The sequence below is a fragment of the Macrotis lagotis genome, chromosome 6, assembly GCF_037893015.1.
Source record: "Macrotis lagotis isolate mMagLag1 chromosome 6, bilby.v1.9.chrom.fasta, whole genome shotgun sequence".
Classification (NCBI taxonomy): domain Eukaryota; kingdom Metazoa; phylum Chordata; class Mammalia; order Peramelemorphia; family Peramelidae; genus Macrotis; species Macrotis lagotis.
In genome coordinates, this window is record NC_133663.1 from 129,709,379 (window position 1) to 129,722,750 (window position 13,372).

The window sequence follows — 13,372 nt, forward strand, 5'->3', positions numbered from 1 at the left end:
TAACAAAGATTTGTTGTAACTTCAGGTCCATAAATCTCTCCACTGTCCTGTGGAGAAAACTAGAAACAAAATTTGTTTGTGTATCAATTGAGGAATGGCAGAACAAACTCTGGAATATGGATGTAACTAAATATTGTTGCATAGTAAGAAATGATGGCTATTAAGATTCTGTTCCCATTCAGTTGTAAACTCCTTGATGGCAGGGACTGTCTTTTGTCTCTTTTTGCATCTCAGGTGTTTTAACACAGTACCAGCTGCTCAGCAGAAGTGCTTAATATATGTTTATTGATTGCTATTACAGAATGAAATAAAGGTAACCAAAGGAATAATAATGACTACAACAATCTCATTGAATTAACTAACTAAATGAAAGCTGGACTCCAAGTGAATGAAAAATCGATAATAATCCCCAAAACAGTAATGAATCATTCTTCCCTCTTTTTAGGAGGGAGGAGGGAACTATAAGGGCAGAATGTTATATACATGTTAGATGTAGACAAGGTATCAGTTATTGATAGATCACCGTTTTTCTTTGTTACAAGGGCTCATAAGGTTAGAACTGGGAGGAAGTTTAAAAGTCATCAAACAACTTCCTCATTTTACAAATGAGAAATAATAAGCTTCAAAAGAGGCAAATGGAAAGTTAAGATTCTTGCACAGACTCATGCTATTAGTAGTGCCAGAAAAAGGATATGAAACCAAGTATTCCTGGCTCCATGAATATCACTCTATCCAGGAGTGGCTCAATTTTGAGTTGGGGCAATCCGGAAAGATTGTGACTGTCAACTGAAAATAAATGATCAGAGTTACAGAGGTTTGCAACTGCTTTTAACTCTTTTTTATTTTTTATTTTTTGGTTTACTTTAATTTTTTTTTGCAAGGCAATGGGGTTAAGTGACTTGATCACTCAGTCAGTGAATTATTACATTTGAACTCAGATCCTCTTGACTCCAGGGCCGGTGCCCTATCCACTGTACCACCTAGATGCCCCGTTTTACTCTGTAAAATATCCAAAGATTCAGAGAGGTAATACCCCAATTGCTAACTCTGTAAAATAAAATGAATTCAAAGAGCCACAGAGGTTATAAGCAAAAAGCCTTCTTTTGTCCAATGGAGTTTTTAAAGGCCAAGTTCTCCACCTGCATGCCAGGCCATCACCAGGTCTCCTGACCTATGTCTTGACACTGGATTCTAATGACTCAGGAAGAAAGAGTGAGGTCAATGATAGCACAGCCCTACCTTTATTAAATCCAATTCACTTGCAATTCAATAGAACACTCTCTTGATGTTATATGTCCTCTTCAAGAACAAAGAATGAGCAACAATCTGTGAGTGGTAGTAGCTGCCCCACTGAGGACCCAACTGGGTCAGTTTCAGTTGGGCAATATTACTGTTTCTTCCTTCTTCCTCTTCCTCTTTCTCCCCTACCCCATCCTTCCTCTCTTTGTAATCACAGGGGAAGTCATATTCTTATGTGTGGTTTTGATCTCTTATACTTTGCAAAGTATCATAGATTTTGAGGCTAGACTCTTTCTCTTCTTCCCTATTTATTTATTCTATTGTTTTCCCCAAAAAAGCTGTATTATTTAACTCTTTTATCTCTTATAGTTTTCATTTATAATTTCTTGAAATATAGCTCTGGCAAACCAGGCTTTCCTAAAGTCCATTGGGATACAAATAGAGCTACTTTGACTATGCCTTCAAACACAAATCATTCTGTCTCTCATTGATTGGTCAAAAATAGGTCCCATTCTAAGTTTCCCTTGCTAATTGTTTATGGCTAAGAGTATAAATACAATTGTTTCACTTCTGGATAGAAATTCTGAGGGTCTTCCCCTCCCAGATTTTTTCTTTTGGGAAATCAAACTAGGTCATCTTTAGCCTAACCTTTACTTGAATGGGCATGCCTAGGACGAAATCAAGAAATAGGTAATTCCTTAGATTAAAAAAGTCAAGCATTTGAGCCATCACCAGTTTTCCTGATTTAAATGGTGCCATTGTACTCAGATGAACCTGGAGAAGAGAGTGAGGCTGATGACTTTGAAGAGCCCTGTTCAATTTGATTCACTTGCAAGTAAAGATATCATACTACTGATGCTATTGGTCTTCTTAAAGAACAAAGGATGAACAAAAAAAAAGAACAAAGGATGGGGGCGGCTAGGTGGCCCAGTGGATAGAGCGCTGTCCCTGGAGTCAGGAGTACCTGAGTTCAGATCCTACCTCAGGCACTTAATAATTACCTAGCTGTGTGGCCTTGGGCAAACCACTTAACCCCATTTCCTAGCAAAAAAAAAAAAAAAAAAGAATAAAGGATGAACAACAACAAGCAGGGGAACTAGATGTGTGTTCCAAGGTCTCTTCCAGGAGAAGACCCAAGTCAATGAGGTAAACTATACATATATGGTTATGACTAACAAAGAAACACAGTATGTTGTAGCAAAAGTGACAAGATATAGCAGCAATAGTGACACAAGGTTGCCTAGGGACTAAAAAATCCATTCTTAGCAGGATTTTATGACCCATCCTATCAGTGCTTGCTCAAGCTTAGGAATGATCGGTTCTGTGATTTAGCGGCTGCAAAATTTATTCAGAGGGTGAGTGCAAAAGAATTGTGATGCCAAGCTCAGAATATAGTTTGCTTTTTAGTACTTACCACTGGAAAACAGGGTGTCTCCTAATAGTAAAAAGAGAAGAGCAAAAGCAAAGGGGTGGTCTTGGCATGGGGATCCTGACATAATATGAAACCAAAATACATCAATTAAATTTCAGAAGGAAAAAATTAGGTCAGCAATTCTGCAACCTACTTCTCTAATGCTGTTGACCCATGTTCTAGATTTCAAAGTGCTATTTATTACACAATGACCCAGAAAAAAAAAGCCAACGACCCAGCCTAGAAAAGAAAAGGGGTGAAAAGCAGCTATAGATAGTAACTCTGAGGTCATAAAATGATAAATAGGATGTTAAAACTGAAAGGAATCTTTGGTCTCATCTAAGCTTAAATTTTCAGAGCCTCAACTTATTGTGGGATGGTACTGTCATCAAACCTCACAAATTTATAGAACAGGTAACTAAATCCCAGGATGATAAAGGGTCTTTGACCAATGTCAGGGAGCAAATTAATGACAGAAATAGAAGTAGACAATGAGGTCTCCTCACTATAAATTTGTGTTCATGGTCAGAAGTAGAGAAATTCAGAGGAAATGTAGCCAGTCTTGAAATGTTCTCCTGAACTAGAAATAATATGTGCTATACTTAATTTTGGTAGAAGACAAGTTTATCAATTATTTTCTTCCTGAAAATGGATTGGCATAATGGATGAGGAGCTGACCTTGGAGGCCAGAAGCTCTACTTTTAAGTCTTACCTTTGTCATATAACTGCTGGACAAATAACTTGACTTCCTAGTCTCCTTCCTTCCTTCTCTCCTTCCTTCCTTCCTTCCTTCCTTTCTTTTTTTCTTTCTTCCTTCCTTTCTTTTCTACATCTTTCCTTCCCTCATTCCATCTTTCCCTCCTTTCCTATCTTTCTTTGTCCCATTCTTCCCTCTTCCCTCAAACGTAAACTAAAATATAAGTACATAAAAAGCTGTCCTAAAAAGTCACTAAAACGTTCAAGCCACACTTCTGATTGCATGAACTTGGGTAGAAACTTGACTTTTCAATTTAAATTATATGAATTTTAATTTCTCTGGGTTCCAAAGCAGTAACTTTCTAAGAATATAAGTTGCAGAGAAGTTACTGATTTGCTTGGAAAAGGGAGTCCTTCATTGGGAGTTTCCTTACTATAGTGATTAAATTACAAGTCTGATATAATAATAATGATAGTAATCAAAAGCATTTTTGGTGAGGATTTAGAGAAATCCCTAAAAGCTACCTTGAATTCATCAAGAAAAGGTTTGTTGAGTTACCTGAATTTTTTTCAACAGTCTACAACAGATTCATGAGAAGAATAATATATAGTATGACAAAATTTCCATAAAATGTTCTTCAAATTATCTCAATCCAACTTTGTGGAAAATGAATGATTAAAGCATTATATAGAGATGCTTATTCAGTTAAATAGATTTGGAACTCTTTGAATGACTGGACCTCCTAAATAGTCATTAATGGGCTGATGTCAATATAGGGAAATATTTTTGGTTAATTATCTCAATAAATTGACTATGACATTCTATTATATTTTTTGTTAATGACTTAGATGAAGATGTAGATAGCAATCTTATCAAATTAGCTAGGAAAGATAGCTAATTGATAGATTTAATATCATTTTCTCCAATCAGGATCCAAGATGATTACAAAAGACCAAATCTATTCAAATGAAATTTGATAGTTAAAATGTAAATATATTGCTATTGGCTTCAAAAAATGAAAAGCATAGGTACTTATGGAGGGACATATGGCTAAAATAACAGTTTGTATGACAAAGATAAGGAAGCTTTGTTGGACCCAAAAGCTCAAAGAATCAACATTTTGTCACTTCAACCAAAAAGCTAAAAACTTTCTATATTAGCTGAATTAAAATTAGTATAACATCCAAAATCAGGAAACATAATCTATATAAGTCAAACCTATCTTCAGCATTAATATGTTCAGCTCTGGGTATGGCTTCTTTGAAAAGACATTGACAAAAGTGGATTTGAATATAAATAATTCAAATGAGACTGAAGATCATGCTATCATGATGAAAGGTTAGAAGGCAAAAAAAATGATTATTATGATGGTTCTCCTTTAAGTATTTTAGGAGGAAGTATGCAAAAAAGGGGGATTAGATTTATGCTGGTTGACTAAAGGAGAAACAATGGATGAAACTTTGAAAGGCAAATTTTTGCTCAGTGTTAAAGAAAAACAGGGGCAGCTAGGTGGTGCAGTGGTTAGAGCATTGGCCCTGGCATCAGGAGGACCTGAGTTCAAATCCTGCCTCAGGCACTTAATAATTGCCTAGCTGTGTGACCTTGGGCAAGTCACTTAACCTCGTTGCCTTAAATAAATTTTTAAAAAAGGAAAAAAAAATGTTAAAGGAAAACATGAAGAGTTGTCCAAGGAGGAATAAGAAGAAAGTAAATGCTCCATTTGTTAGTTCTTAAGAGGATTTCTTTTGAAGTACAAATTTTTTGAGGTAGTTTCTGAGGCTTTTTCTAGTTCTGAGATTCTGTGATGGCACAGGACCTCAAATGGCTCATGTAAATGAAAGGGATGGACCAGGTGATTTCTGAGATCACTATCATTCTCTGTATAGAAGCAAAGAAAGAGAAGTCAGGGCAATGACAACACTAAGAAGTAGTGGAATAATTGATTATCATAGTTTATCAATTTCAACTCTCTCATTTCAGAGATATAGAATTAGGCTAATGAAAAGGGTCATAAATTAGCTGAGTCTTATATAATAAAACCAAGAATAATAAACATTTATATAATACCTGCTTTGGGCCATCACTATGCTAAACATTTTACAACTATGATCTCATTTGATCCTCACAACTACTCTTGGTGGTAGGTGCTACTGAGATGAAACAACAAAGATTAAAAGACTTCGCTGGGGTCACAAGACTGCTAAGCATCTGAGGCTGAATGTGAACAGTCTTCCTGATGTCAGACCCAGTACTCTATTCACTGTACTATTTATCTCCCTTAAGTTTCTAAACACTTAGCGGATATGACCTCATTTAGTCCTCATCACTATCCTATAAAAAGGGCACTATTATAATCTCCTGTTTAAAACAGAGGAAACCGAGGCTGATTAAATACATTGGTTATGGTAGTTATATTTAGTTATTTATACAACTACCAAGTATCTGAAGCAGAAGTCAAAGCCAGGTCTCTCCTGATTGCAAGTCAAGCATAATATCTGCTATGCCATGCCACCCTGAGAGTTTGACTTGCCCAAGAGCAAATAACTTATTATTGGTAGTCCATAATCTCCTGACTCCCAATTAAATGCAATTCAAATATAATGAAAACTCATTTTACTTTTTTCTCTTCATTGACCTATTAGGAATAAGAAGAAATGAAAACAAAATTAACTGATATCAAAGTTTAAGTTTCTTAAAAGTGATTTTCAAATATCTCCTATTATAGTTACCCACACAACCCAATCCGCCATATTTTCTATGTCTGTGTATACTGTACTACTCAGAAATAGGATGGAGAATCTTAGGCACTTAATAATCAAAAAGTCAATTAGTATGTTTATTAAGTATAGCATCCTGAGCTAATAAGATAAATTGAGAAGGATTTTCAACATCAAAAAATAAAATCAAAAAGGTTTCCTTTTATAATAAGCAGTTAATCAATTTGCCACTTGGAAATGATTCTGGGCTAGGCTCTTTACAGAAATAACTATATTGATTTATTTCCTACCTTCTAACAGCTTAACAATTGAATTCAATTAAATTATTAAATATCCTTTATATGTCAGTACTATGTTAGGAAATATGAATGCAAAGATTAAAAAAAAAGAAACACGTCCCTGCCCTCAAGGAATTTAAATTTTTACTTCCAATCCAAATTGAGGTAATGATATAGTTTAAAACAGCCTGAATTTGGACTTTTGGCCAAGATGGTGGAGAGAAGACAGGCACACTGCTAAAGCTCTCCTGATCTTTCTTCATATAGAATATGAAACAAACCTCTTAACAGAAATTCGATCTACAAAACCCAGAAAGAAAAGCCAGAAGACTATCCACCTCAGGATCTGTCTTCCACGATCGTGGGTGAGTCCAGGTACAGAGGGCAGACTCTGTGGGGAGCATGGAACCAGCAAGAACCTGGGAGCCGGGATCAGTCTCGGATTAGCTGGATTAGCAGAGGGGCAGGAGCTGGGGAATCTGAGGGCCTGAGAACAGGCCGGGCTTGATCAGTGTCAGGGCTAGAGCCTGGTCAGCCATGGGAGCACAGGCAACTAGGAAGCAGAGACATGGATTGTGGCATGGACCATCTGGAGCTTACAGGCAGCACTAGAGGGAAAGTTCCAGTGTGGGAGAGTTGCAGACATCTATCCCTGGGCTCATCTGGTTGGGAGGAACTCGGAGTCCATACCTCCATTTCAGCTGAAGCCTCTTCCCAGAACAAACACAATCACAGCCCACCTTCCACCCCAGGCTAAGGCCAAACAGCAGAACCACCTCAGCTGTGAATAGGGAGAATGATGACCTCACCCTTTGGCCACCAAAGGTCAAAGATAAAAGAATTCTACAGCTTCAACCACTCCCTCCAGGCCAAAGTAGAGGGCCTCAATCAAGGTCACAGACACTCCAGAGAAAGCAACCAGCACTCCCTACTGGCCAGCTGGAGATATTACACTCAGTGAGCAAAGCCTCTAGGGATCTGACACCAAATCCCTGTGAACCAGCCCCTCCTCAACACAAGGTCTTAGGATAATGAAGAAAGACCAATGCAAAGGAGGGTCCATAGAAAAATTCTTAGAAGGAAAAGACACTAACTCAGAGAGACCTAGAACCTCTGAGGAGAATATGACCTGCTCTCCAGCACAGAAAGACTTCCATTAAGAATTAAGGAAGGAGTTTGAAAATCAATTGGAAAATCTGGGAACGAAAATTAACACCTTGAAACAAGAAAACGATTCTCTCAAAACCTCAACTGGTCAAATGGAAAACTTATAAAAATAAAATTGACCGATTAGAAAAGGAGTTGCAAAAGGTAAATGAAGAACATTCTTCTCTAAAAAAAAATGAGGTCTGTGGAAACTAATGACTTCATGAGACAGCAAAAATCTGTTAAACAAAACCAAAAAATTGAAAAAATAGAAGAAATTGTAAAATACCTCATTGGTAAAACCACTGATCTTGAGAATAGCTTGAGGAGGGACAACGGGAGAATTATAGACCTTCCTGATAACATTGAAGAGAGGGAAAAAAGCCTAGAATTAATATTGCAGGATTTAATGATTGAAAATTACCTTGATATCATTTAACCAGAGGGCAAAATAGTCATTGAAAGAATACATCTATCCCCTCCAGAAAGAGATCCTAAAATGAAAACACCAAGACATGTTGTGGCTAAATTCCAGAACTATTAGATAAAAAGAGAAAATCCTGCAAGCAGCCAGAAAGAAAAAAATTAAATACCAAGGAGCCACAGTAAGGATTATGCAGGACCTGGCTGCATCAACATTAAGGGATTGAAGGGCCTGGAATGAGATATTTCAAGGAGCAAGGGAGTTTGGAATGCAGCCAAGAATCCACTATCCAGCAAAACTGAGGCTTGACTTCCAGGGGAAAAGATGGTCATCTAACAAAATGGGAGACTTATAACAATTCCTGATGAAAAGACCAGAGCTAAATAGAAAATTTTGACATAAAATAGGAGGTTCAAGAGACATATGAAAAAGTATGGGGCGGGGGGTAAAGAGGAAGAAAACTGCTATCCAATATGATGAAACTCTCTATATCCCAGCATGGGAAAAGGATTCTCATAACTCTTAAGAATTGTAACTCTATCAGAGAGACTATACTTAACAAGAAGTGATGGACACTCATGACTTATCCACAAGATTGCTAATCAATGGGAAGAAACTGGCTATATCCCTATTTGGAAGAAAGACTTTAATAACTTCGAGAATTGCAACTCTATTAGAGAGAATATACTTACCCAGAAGTGATGGATACTCATGATTTTCTGTGACTCAGAATGATTTAAAAGCACTACCTCCTTAAAAAAGAGAGACAGGAAGGAGATGGGAGAATGGAGAGGACTGAATGAGGTAAATCTCATTACATAAAGAGGTACAAAAAACATATTGTAATAGAGTGGAATAAGGGAGGAGATGAGAAACACCTGAATCTTCCTCTCATCAAACTTGGCTTAAAGTTAATTTACATACACACTCAGGTAACTTAAGAAACATTTTACCTTTCAAGTATTAAAAGGGGAAAAGAGGAAGGGGGATGGAGACAGGGAGGGTGAGAAAAAGGGGAATTAACAGAAGGAAGGGAAGGAAAAAAGGGAAAGGGGAAAGAAAGGGGAGGGATATAGGAGGACGAACACACTGAAGGTCAGGGTATTCAGAAACAAAATACTAGGAAATGGATAATGTGAAAAAGGGGGGAAATACAATAAGAGGGAAGATAGCATGGAGAGATGATTTCTCTTTCATCACATTCAGTTTGGATCAATGTATGTCATAGAAACAATGTAAAGACTGGCAAGGTGCCTTCTTTGGGGGATGGGGGGAGGGAAGCAAGATTAGGGGGAAAATTGTAAAACTCAAAATAAATAAAATCTTTAAAATGAATAAAAGAATGATGAATTTCAAAATAAGAGGATCTAAGTTTGAATCTTGCCTCTGTTACTTATTATCTACATGATAGGCTACCATTTTCCCTGTTCAAGTCTCAGTCAATCAACAAGAATTTATTAAGTGCTCATTATGTCTCCAAATAGCTAAAGATGGGGGGGGTCAAAAATAGACCTTTACATAAAGTAGTTGAAATATGAATGAGGGAAGACAGCATGTATATACATATAATATATATATATATATATATATATATGTGTGTGTGTGTGTGTGTGTGTGTGTGTGTGTGTGTACACACAAGACATATGTAATACATTCTGAAATGGAAGGCAGCCCAAGGACTAGGAAAGGTCTCATGCAGAACGTAACATTTGAAAACTTAAGAGGTAGAGCTAAGGAGACAGAACACTCCAAAAGTGAACAGCAAAGATGAAGAGATGGAGATAAGACATAGAATATGTTGTTCAACAAACTGCAAAGAGATCAAGAGTAGGGGCAGGGAACATCTGCCCCTATACAGCCAAAAAAATTATTTGGTCTATAGCTGCTAATATAACCCAGGTAAGAATCAAAACTCAATAAATCTAGAAAGTTTTTAGGGCAAATTAATTGTTTGACCAAATATAATCTTTAAGTTGATAATTTTGAATGATGTAACTATCTAAATGATTCTTACTAGAAAAAAGTTGCCCATCCCTGATGTAGAGAAAAGTAAAAAAGAAAGGAAGGGGAGGAAGGGATCAGGTTATAAAGATTCTTTATAAATTCCAGTTGAGGTTAATAATTCTTATTATGAATAGAAAGCCCCTGGAACTCATTCAGCAAGAAATAAGTGTGTTGTGCACAGACCTGTGCTTTAGGAAAAATCATTTTGGTAGTTGGTTGGATGGGACTGGGGAAAGATTTGAGGCAGAGAGAAAATTTTTTAAAAAATCTACTGGAATGATACAGGTGAACCAGGAATGAGACTTTATGAGTGAGAAGTATCGAAAAGAAGTTGTGAAGGCAGAAATGACAAAGTTTGTCAATGCATAGGCCAGGTAGACTGTGTGGGGATGAGTAACAATGAAGAGTTGAAGATGGTGTAGAAGCTATGAGCTTAATAACTGGAAGGATGTAGTGCCTTTGAAAATGATAGGGTAGAATGTGGTATGTTTTAAAATAGGAAATGTGAATAAGTTTACATGATCTCTAAGATTTCTTAACACTCTTATGTCATTTACCATTAGATACATGATAGACATCTCAACCTCAATATTTCGTAGTAAAGGTTTAAAAAATAGGTTCTTAGGAGGGGAAAAATGTTTGTATTATACTCTTTTAAATGTAATTTGCTATGAGCCAGATGCTCTCAGTAAGATTTTCATGAACTTATACAAAGTAAAATGAATAGAATCAGCAAAACACTGTACATAGTAATAATAATATTGTACTATGATCAACTGTGAATGATTTGCTATTCAGGAAGGATATATGGTACAGTGGGTAGAACATTGGTCCTGAAGTCAGGAGGACCTAGGTTCAAATCTGAACTCAGATATTTGACACTTACTTGCTAGCTATGTAACCTTGGGAAAGTCACTTAAATCTAATTGCTTCATATCCAGGTACATCTCCAGTCATCCTAATTCATATCTGGCTATTTAATCATATTCATATCACAGCATCCCCTCACTCAAATCCAATTCATGTTCAGGTCATGAAATCACCTCCAGGTTGTCACAGTCTTCTATGAGAATTAAGGACAAACATCAGCTAGCCATTCACTTAGCTAGTCATTGATTTAGCAATACAGTGTTTTAAGACAATTCCAAAGGATTTAGGATGAAAAATGCTATCCACCTCCAGAGAAAGTATTGATGGAGTGGCATACAGATTGAAGCATTCTTTTTTATTTTATTTTTCCTTGGGTTTTTTTTTTATCTATGTTTTCTGCTTTTGAACTAATGTAGAAATATGTTTTGCATGATTACATATGTCTAATCTATGTAAAATGGCTTGTTTTCTCAATGATAGGGGTTGGGAAGGAAGAAAGAATTTGGAACTCAAATTTTTTTTAAATGCTTAAAATTGTTTTTGTATGTGATGGGAGAAAATAAAATACTAAGTGGAATAAAAATTGATTCTCATTCTTCAATCTCCTCCATCTCTTTCTTAAGTCTAGACAATTGACAAAAACATCCTGATTTGCAACATTTTCTGATTTCTGAGTTATAAATGCTCCCATTGAAAATTTGACAATCAATTTTCTGACTCAGAATACTGTCCTTACTAAAACCAACAGTACTTAAAGGATCCTTCACTGATTTTACTCCCTCCAAAAAAGAATTTTTCTGTCATTGTATAGATGCATGTCAAAGAAAAAACAATTTCTCCCAGGGGAATCTCTTAGTTTCCTCTAAACATGGACAGTGATTATTAGTTTTATTCAGTTTAGGAGTCTAAAATGACTGTGTCACAAAATGTTATTCTCTGTGCTTTATTTCAATAAGTTCATCTTACTGTTTGTTTTTATTGTATTTAGGTGGGCTCAATGAATAAAATTGGAATTCTGAAGATGAGTTCAAATCCTGCCTTAGATACTGACTGTCTGAACAAGTCACTTGACCTTTCTCAGTCTTAGTCTCAGTATTGCTGAGAAGAAAAACAGCACCTATTTCACAAGACTGTTGCAAAGATAAAATAAGATGATATATGTGAATTTTTTTTTGCAACTCTTAGTCACATAAATGCTAAGAATTGTGAACTGATATTATTTCTTGGAAACCTACATTCAGATTCTATCAGACTACAAATATCTATAAAGCAATTCAATCTAATTCAATTCTCAACTTTTCATTAAATACAGTTTGAGATGTAGAGTCCTGGGTGATAAGGGAACAAAAGATAAGAATGAAAAATCCAGAATAAAGAATAAAGAATAAATTCCATAAGATTAGCAGAAAATTCTGATTCAGTTCTGCTACTTGTTGCATAATTAGTTTCTATTGTTTTAGTCCTTGAAACTGCCCTCAGGTCCATATTTGCCATTTGTCAGTGGTTCTATGCTAGAGATTATACAGAAATAACTACAAGTACACTTTAGATAAGCAATGCCTGACCAGCTCTTTGATCTTCAACAGAACTACATTTAACAATCCTTTCACCCACCTAGAGACTCCAGCCCCTGTCATTCATGTCTATCCTTCTAACTAAAGCTACCCTGATGTTCAGATCTAAGGAATGGTACCTAAGAACCAATCAGCTCTCCATAGAAATTTGGCATCCTGGGTATTTCTGAAGGAATTTAGTAATTTAGGAAGAATTATATTAGTTCTAAAATCTCTCTGAGAACTGTAATTTCATCTTCTCTTTAGAATATTAGTTTTACAAAGAAAGAAAATCTCTTAACAATTTAAGCAGCTGAATGGGAGCTCAGTCAAGCTATTTAGATTACCTTCACAAAGATACAGGTAACAATATAAAAAGTGAAGGATTTTTCAAATGAATATAAAAATATGTAGTCTTGTAAAAATGAGGATTGGAAACTTGGATGCTGCTGTCTCAAATGCAAACCATTTTTAGTCTATTTTATAAGACAGTCATATGGGGAATTCTAAATCCTGATGCTTACAGGAAGGAGGGAAATAAAGCCCCCTGGGAATTTTCTGTCTTTTTTTTACATCTCACAACTAATCTTTCTTCGGGAATCTGTATTCCTTTTTTTAAAAAATTACCAATTTCCTTTTGGCATCAGCCTTTTAGCATTGCAATGAAACCTTAAAGTTGATAGGAAAAAATGTGAGGAGAAAGGACAGGAGAGTGGTGAAAACTGCTTGATTTTGTCCACAAAATCTAGATTTAGACAGACCATTCTGTCAAGTCACCATTCTGGCCTTGGAACTGATATTCATCTCTTCTGAGTAGAGTGATTTGTCAAGTCCTATTCAAATCTATTAATAATAGAAACCTGAGCAGTCAAAAGTTCTCCAGAAGTTATAAATGGCTGTGACCCCTTCTATCACAACTAAAGAACAACCCCCTTGAAATATCTCCTATATCCTGGATTTTTTTTAACCCTCTTCTCAAGGAGAACAGCCTGATAATAAGCAACCCACTTTGGCTTATTCTTGTGAAAGAGAA